This window comes from Pteropus medius, unplaced genomic scaffold (assembly GCF_902729225.1).
Source record: "Pteropus medius unplaced genomic scaffold, Ma_sr-lr_union100, whole genome shotgun sequence".
Lineage (NCBI taxonomy): Eukaryota > Metazoa > Chordata > Mammalia > Chiroptera > Pteropodidae > Pteropus > Pteropus medius.
The window spans coordinates 3,644,285-3,653,326 of NW_024350319.1; the positions used below are offsets into that span (position 1 = coordinate 3,644,285).

General features: G+C 36.9%; 1 pseudogene; it reads right to left on the bottom strand.

Annotated features, from left to right (window-relative positions):
• Positions 1 to 1,240: 1,240 nt before the first annotated feature.
• LOC120583130 (40S ribosomal protein S3a-like) lies at positions 1,241 to 2,085 on the bottom strand (annotated as a pseudogene).
• Between the last annotated feature and the right edge of the window lie 6,957 nt (positions 2,086 to 9,042).

The window sequence follows — 9,042 nt, forward strand, 5'->3', positions numbered from 1 at the left end:
TGTATGTGTTGGGGTGGGTGGGTGGAGGGGAAGAGAACTAAAAATAAATCCCGAACTCGTTTTAATAGTTTCATTTATTGTAGTAGTATTGGTGAAGAAATTCTGCAACTATTTTAGATGTATTAGAAGACTTGAGTAAATAAATAAATATGATGGGAACCAGAATTCTTTCTGTGGAAGAAGGGACATATAAATATGGGACATAATTCTCTCTGTGGAAGAAGGGACATACAAATATATCTACAGAAAAAACTCTGTAGATATGAATTAGAATTGGAAGAATTAGTGTTGGCACTTGATTTTTAAAAAAGTGTGTGTGTGCATCTTTATATGCCTATATATTTTTATTTTCATATATTTATGTACATATGCATATTTGTATGCTTGTGTATGCATAGATTTCCTAGCTCTGGCTGAAAGAGCCAAGAAGCAAAGACCCCTTCTGTTCCCACAGTAGGAGTGAGCATACATATCACCCAGATCTTGATCTCTAAAACCATTCCTTACTAAAAGGAAGGAAGGCTCCTTAGAAAAATGGCTGACTTCAGAATTGGAGCAGGGTAGATACAAGGTAGACCTGGAACTTCTTGTTAATCCAGATAGTAAAGAAATTCTGGAAAATAATTTTTAAAAAGATGTCACAAGAACACAGGAGCTGACTTTGAAGGCCTCCCACTGGCCAATTCTGGGACAATTTAAGCAACAAAATAATTGAGTACAGTATAAATTCTAACCTGTTGAAAATCATGGTAATTAGTGAATCTTTATTAATGATACTGGGGTGGTGGTAGTGATGGTGGAAGGGCTGTTGCTTACAGTAGAATGCCAAGGACTGACTGTTCTAGAGAGAAAAAAATAAAAAAATAATAAATTTTGTAACTAGTATTGTGAAGACTGGATTAGGCAAGTATCAATAGATGCTAAATCTAGAGGGAAATTTTGCTTAGGAGCGAGATTTTTGTATGGTCTTTTTGTGTCTTCTCACAAATTGCTTCTTAGCAGCAAAGAAGAATAAAAAACAATAAACACATAGCAAAGAAGTCAAACACCTTGATGAAGTGATCAAAATTAATATCATCAATGAGGGACAGACAGAAGTCATGGGGCTCCAAATGTCTATCCTGAGAAGGACACAATACTATAAAAGCATTAGTAGATCAACTGCTAACATTGAATATGAACAGTAGATTTTATAATCCATTATCTGAGAGACTCCTTCTTCTTTTTTTTAAAAAAAACATCAAAAATAGATTTTATTTGTCACTGTGAAAAATTTGATTTTTAAACAAGTTCTTGGACTGCGGGGCTCATATCTACCAGCTCGTTCAACTTCAGTACCTGTCTTGCCCCCAGTAGCTTTTCTCGAACTGCTACCCTCACCATGAAGCTCCATGAGTTTTCCCAATTCAGACTTGGTCTTCTTCAGCATTTTGACTTTTCTAACCAAGACATCATGGAGAGGATAAATAGATTGGCAAGCCTTTTCTATGTCTTTTCCAATGCTATCTGGAATCGATTTATTGACCACTTCTTTCAAGTCATTTGTCTGCACCTCCTGGGTAATGATTTCCATTATCTTCTTCTGGATTTGGTGGACCTGTTGATACTGAGCACAAGAGGTCTTCCAAATCTGATTGCTGTGTTTTTGTTTTTGTCTTTTTTTAGTAAAACCAATGCAGAACAGACAAAGCAAATAACCATCGGTTGTCTTGATGTCAATATGAGCTTGAGTCACGGGCTGCCATTTTTTGACCATGGAGCACATTTTGTCACAGGTAAGATCCATGCCATGGAAATTAGGCGATTTTTTCCCTGAACATCCTCAGTAATTAGCTTGAATTTTCTAAATGCAACTTCATTTTGCAGATCAGCTAGGCTCACTTCAAAAACATGACCCTTGAGACCATCAGAAGTGATTTTGGTTCTTTGAGTTCTTGTGACTAGTGTTTTCCCAATATTTCTTATATTGAACATAGCTAGTGCTTTCACATCATACCAATCTTTCTTAGAAAATAGGTCAACCACTTTCTTCTTGGATCCTTTTTTGCCGCCTTACATTAGGTGCTCGTTCTTGCTGACGGCCATGGTGCCACTCAGAGAGCCAAAAGGGTGAGACTATCCCTATTCTTAAGAAATACACATTGAAGTATTTAGGGGCAAAGAACCATGATATATAGCTGTATATAACAGGGCAAAATGTTAACAATGGGTAGATCTGGATAAAGAGTATAAGGATATTCATTTGTACTATTTTTATTTTTGCAACTTTTTGAAATTATTTCCAAATAAAAAGTTAACGTAAAAGAGTGTATTTTATAAATAAATTTGTTAAAAATAACAAAGGAAGATTTAAAACATATTATTTAGCAGGTGGGACAAATGGATGCAAATTATTATGGCAGACAAATCTTTCTATAAAACATTTGCTTGATTTACTAAGTAGACAAATGGAAAACAAGCTTGTAGTGTTGTACAATAGTTATTTAAAGACACAGCTTAAATGTCTTCTCTTCCTAGTCCATCTGTTTCTAATGCCACAGTAAAAGTTAAATATTTCAAAATGAATCGACTTGAAAAAATTTAAAAAGTTCTCATTCTTAAAACAAATAGCACTGCTTATTCAATCAGTTATAATGTGGTATTTATTTGGCAAAGGTAAACAGGATTAATATAGAGGTAATCAACAAAACTAATTTCTTAGATGACTATCAAGTCAATGGAATCTATTTTGAACTAAGAAGTACCTAGAAAACCCACAACGAGTTGTCTTCTTAACTGGAAAGTGATAATTAATGTTTAGTGTCAAAGGACAAACATTCTTCAACTACTCTTTGCAATTCTTACCTTCTGTTCTGTAGACACTGGCATGAGATCCTGAAGACATGCTCAGGGTCTGTATCCATGCAACTCAGATGGAAGGAATTAAAACCCCACTGGGTGAAACTTGGGCAGTGGAAGATTGATCCAGTCTAGATGGACTGTTCGATGAAGCAGTTTTTTACGCGGCCTTTTAGTGGAAGGTACTATAAGATCTAGGAATCAGCTGTATTTAGTAACAAGATGTGACCTGCTAAAAATGGATCTTCTTGGATTGGCTCTCACTTTTTTCCTGCCTCCTCCTTTTCTTTCATTCCTGTTCCCTGGGATCTATAATAAATTAGTAGCACACAAGCTTTGCTTCAGGCTCTGCTTTCGGGGGAATCCAGGTTAATATAGCTATTAGTTGCTCAACGAATATTGAAAAGTATGAGAAAATCAAAAGTACTTGGTTTGTATTTTTATTTTGAGGCTTAGCACCCTCTAGTGGAAACTACTTTTTGCTTTCAATCTTACCAAGATAGCACCCCCAAGGGGTGTGTGTGTGCGTGCATGTGTGCATGTGTGTGCGTGCGCGTGTGCGTGTGTGCGTGTGTGTGTGTGTGTGCATAGTTTAGCATTCCCAGGCAGAAATAAGTCTGGCAGGAAATAGAGAGGGCTGCACTCCTGCTTTTGTTCATTCTAGGTGCCAAGGTCTTTACCTATTTTTATTGATACCTGGAGTAGTACTTATAAAATGGGAAAAGTAAAATTGACTGAACCTACATGATGTGAATTAAACATAAATAGAAAAAAATCAATTTTGATTATTTTACAGCAAGACATCTGATGGACCTTCCAGATCATCGCCAAAAAATAGATATTCTTGGAATTATCTTATGTTAATTTTGTCCCATATGGTCTGTATCCTTGTATTGAGCCAGTTACAACTGAAAGGCCATAGTCATGACCTCTGGCAATGCTCAGAGCCAATTTTCAGTACCCCTTATTTATCAATAAAGCTTTCATTTTTAAAAATGTCCACCATCTGCCTGTTGTTAACTTTGGAAATTATGTTCACCTATAAGAGATAGTTTTATTTTGTTTTCACTACTTCATGTCCACTTATCCTTTTTGTGGCAGTAGCACCTGATATTGTTTTGGAATTTGTAACCCTCCTCCATTTTCAGCCATGAACTTCTTTTTGAAGATGACTTAAGCCTCAGGCTGTAGAATACAATTAGCATATCCTAGCAACAGGAATTCGTTCAGGGTTGGGCATGTACCCAAATCAAGACCATAAAGACTAAAGAGATTTTATTTTGAAATTTTTGTTTAACTTTTGGGAAGAAAATTTCCTCTTGCACTTGACTCATATTGAGATAGTGTGAACCTGAAGCTTCCCAGGAGCCACCCTACAAAGTCTGAGAGTAGCCAGCCATTCCAGATGACATAGAATGAGAGATAGATCCTGGTGATGCCGTCTGACACTTAAATGAGGCCACTCATGAAGCCAGGCCCTCTTATAGATTTTACAATTATGTGATGCAATATCTTTTCTTTGTTTAAGCTACATTACGTTGAGCTTTTTAATTACTTGAAACGTAAAGATTTCTAATTTGTAAAGTGTTTAATTCTGAACTCACAGCCCTGTCTTCCAACTTGATTCTCTTTTGGTATTCATCCTTTTAGAGAAGGCCATTATTATTCATCCAGTTGTGCTATCTTGAAACCTGAGAGTCATCTCGACACCTTCCTCTTTCTCAAATCCCATATCTAATCTACCAGTGAGTTTTGGATATTTGCCATTTAAATATTTCTTGACTCTACTGCTCTTTGTCCAAGGTAGCCTCATCTTTCACCTGGGCCACTAAAATGAAACAAGAACAAAATGGCTTCTAAATATCTCTGAGTCTCCTCAGGCATCCTTCAATCTGTTCTCCATTCCTCATCCAGAGGAATTTTTTTAAAGAACAATTCTGAACATATCATCCTCCTCTTACCCCAATCCTTTGATTAAAACCCTACTGTTTCTGTTAGGACAATGAAAACTCATGTGAGAAAATCTGACTCTGTTTAGTCTTATCTTATACCCCTACCCCAGCCACTCAGGGCTATTGTTCATTTTGATTCTTCTGCCAAAATGTCCTTCCCTCCCCTCTTCAGATCTTAGCTCTAAGCCATTTATTCAAAGAAAACTCCCTTGCCCCTTTGATTAAGTTCAATAATACTATTACAGCCTCTCTTATCTGTATGTGCTTGATTTGAGGTCTGTCCCAAATTAGGAGTGATTCCTCTTTCTTGACCACATATTTACTCTTTTGGATGAAATGCGAAGACAGAAACCAGTAAAAAAAATTCACATATCCTTATATCAGTATTAAAAGTGGTGTCAAAGTATATTTAAATATTACCTGCACTGCCATTTGTTTGAAGAGGGTCCTGATCCCAGAGCAGGTGTTTGAATGGTGAGAGAGGCAGAGCAGTGGGAGGAGGTGAATGTGAAAAAGGTATCCTAGTTCTTTTTTATAACCTGTTGAATGAGACCGATCTTATTAATTCTGGCTTGGAACAAAATCTTTATAATTTCACCCCCATATCCAACAGTGAAGCCCATACCATCATCCCAGAATAGACTTAATAAATCTTGTGGCAGCTCATGGAATGTATTGCTCATATCTCCCTGGAAGTGAAAACATGCTGCAAAAGGATAGTTAATTGACAACCTCTATATGCTGTACCTTTGAGATCCATTGAAGTGTCCATGACAAAGAGGCTATATGCTCCCTGGGCTGCTCTATAACTGAGCATGGAAAGTATACTGGAGTTGAGCTGCTCTTGCCCAACACAGGACTCTTCTAATGGACAAACTTTGCTCTGGGGTGCTTCACTGACCCAGTCAAAACTTTCTGAGATCTGCACTGAAACCTGGAGGCTTTGTCTACCCAAATCTTTCTTCCTCTCTCTTTTCACAAGTATCAGAGGAGCATCATGGTATGAAGGCTCCTTCCTTCCATTCCTGCTCTTTCTCCTTTATTCTTCATAGTTGTTTCTCTTAATTAATCATTTGCATATCTAATTCTATCTTGGCATCTGCTTCCTAGAGAATCTGAACTGACACACGCATTCACTTGGGAGCTGCTTGTGGAAAAAAGGAACATGGAATGTTTTCCTCTCTCATTTCTCCATATCTGGAAAGAAGGAAGTAGAAGAAGTATTGAGGAAGCGGATCTTTTCTTGACTATCCGGTTGTTGGTGATGGCTAATCGGCTGTACACTTCTGAGCTGATAATCACCATTGATCAAGTTTATTCCTCGTCTGTGAGGGAAACTAACAGATCTGGATGGTGATGGACTTGTCTCTGAGCTACTTACTGTCTAAGCATCTGTGATTTCCATGAAGTATTAGGCTGCATATTCCATCTGATAGTCATCTTACTTACAACTCTGATAAACATGGTCCATTTGGCAAAAGGCTTTCCTTCCATTCCTATTCATCTTTTGATGTACTTGTCTTCCCGATCTTGAGATCTGTAAGTGTGGTCGTTATCTGATTGTTTGTGCCTTTCAGGAAACATAGTGTGTGTGGTAGGGAGTAGCATTGTGGCTTGAACTGTGCTCTTTTCTGCCTGACTTTGCTAATACTCATTCTTTCCTTCCAAAATTCCTTCCCCCAAGTTCTGGTAGCAAGTCCTGAATGAGGCTGTGCAGACGAGCACTTGGCAAGCAAGGTAAGTCTTTTTTTCCTGCAGTCTCATTGTAATACAGGTTACATGTTTTATGGATTGCTCCCTGCCCCCTAAGCCAGGAGTTAGGGAGTGAGGGTTTGTGCACAAACTCTAACATCCAGGAACTTGAATCTCACCCCAAAAGGACTTTTCCTGTTCCTCAGCTCATTTATATATATTTTTTCTTTCTTCCCCTAGCAAGGGATAAGTGGTTGGGAAGATCAAGTGTTCTGGTTTGCTCAGACTTTCTTTTTGATCTCACAAGGCAAGTTATTCTTTGTGATTAATCTAGGGCATTTTGTACTGGGTATGGGGAAAGCCAGGAAAGAAAAGTAAAATGGATGTCTTAAATGACTGTCACAGGTTAAACATGTATCTTGCAATTCACTTATAGTGCCAGCCTTATGAGGATTAAATAAGATAATACATGTAGAGTGTTTAGAATAGCTACTGAACAGAGTAAACAATTAGTAATATTAGCTATTATTTTTCTTTGGTTAAAAATTTAGCAGAAAACAAAAAAAATTATTATGTAAAAGTCTTATAATGTATATATATTTTTTATTTTCCCAATAAAAATGAGAATTTGTAAGGCACATCATTTTGTTCAAAATGGCAAAAGAAAGCATTGTGTTGCACTTATAGTTTAAAAAGTCATGGAATAATTCTGATTTATGTGGAAATCGTTGTTCATTTGTAGCTGGGGTGTAACAAAATGACTGCTATGGCCTTTTGTAATAGCAGGGACAGAATCCGAAGGAGAGGGCACAGTGGTAAACTTGCTTCAGTTTCATCTGCTTCCCAATGCTGTGCTTCCCCTTGGAATTTCTCCCCAACCTGTATGTTGGAGCATCTCTAGCTCAGTAGTAGATGACTTTCACTGTGTGAAAACAACAAAGTTTTTGCCACATACATTGCCTTCTGAAAGAATCATTTTCACTGGCTGTTATGATTTGCATAAACACGTATACATTATTTAGCAGTCTTATGTCTTAACCAGTTGGCCATCTCAACCCACCAAAGGTATATTGTTTGAACTGGGCCACTGTGACTAACTGGATTGTATTTCTCAGCCCTTACGCTACCACTATGCCCAAGTTCTATAGCACATTTTCCTTTAATTATCGTAATGTGACTTTAAAAGTGAGTGATCATTAAAATACCATTTTAGAACAATTCCATTTCTTGAATGCCACAAATATTTGTGTTTCTAGATAAATAATATTTTATAGCAGGGGTTAGCAAACTAAAGCCTACCACCTGCCTTTGTAAGTAAAGTTTCATTGGAACATAGCCATGTTCATTTGTTTACACATTATCTATGGCAGCTTTTACACTAGAATGACAGAGTTTAGTAGTTGTAATATCAACCACAAGGCCCTCAAACCTAAAATATTTCCTATCTCGTCCTTTACAGAAAAAGCTTGTCTTCCTCTATTCTTCAGTGTGATTATTTCTGCAGAAGAATGTTCACAACTAGGACACACTAGTGAGCTTCTCAGATCTTCTCTTAGAGACGTATCCCCAGCCACTCTTAAAGAGGAGGGAAGGAGAATATAATAATTGTTTAGATTATTCTATTTGGGATATATGGACAGGGTGAACAAGCAATAATCAGTGCTGCTGCCAGAGAATCTACCATCTTCTCTTTCATAAACCCATTGCAAATTTATACTTAGATATGTGGCCTTTACGCCCCAGCTTCCTCCTTCTTTTGGGATTATGTTAATGTGACACTATTAATTTAAATGAGAAAGGAGAGAAAGATGGTCAGATTTTTCCTTTCATCTATATTTTCCCTCAAGGTGGCAGCCTTTCCTCTCAGCTTTGAGACTCAGCAATTATCCACGCTCTTCTAATATTAATAATCTGCATAGCAGGGGGCAGCTTTTGAAGTCTACCTGAATTTTGCAGTTTCTACTGCTCATATTTCCTTCAGAATTTCATTACCAATGGATTGAGTATGGCAGACTTTCTCACTGCCTCCTCCATGTGTCTTATCCTCTACTTCATATTTACTTTTGTCTCTCGAAACAGTGTTTTATAAATTTTTTAAATCTCTATTTTCCAGTTCACTAAATCTCTCAATTGCTGAGTCTAATCTGTTGCTTTTTAATTTTGATTTTTTTATTTCTAGAATTTTTATGTGGTTCTGTTTTATATCTAGCTGTCTAACAGTGTCTTGTATCTTTTCAATATTTTCAAAACCCTTTTTTATTTTTCTAAACATATTAAACCTAGTTATTTATTATTTTGTGTCTGATTGTTCCAATATCAATTTTTTGTTCCAATCAATTGCCTTATTCTGCTATTTGTTCTGTCTGCCAGCTTTTACTGATTGTTTCCTTCTTGGTTTGATAATTTTTGATTGTGGACTTACATATCTCAGAACATTATCTCTGAGAATTTTCTTTGAGTCTGTACCTAAAATTAATTTCTCTACAGTGAATGTGCTTTTTCTGCAAAGTTTCTGGGAGTACTTCCAACCAGGGTCACCCTTGGCTTACGGTTTTTAGAT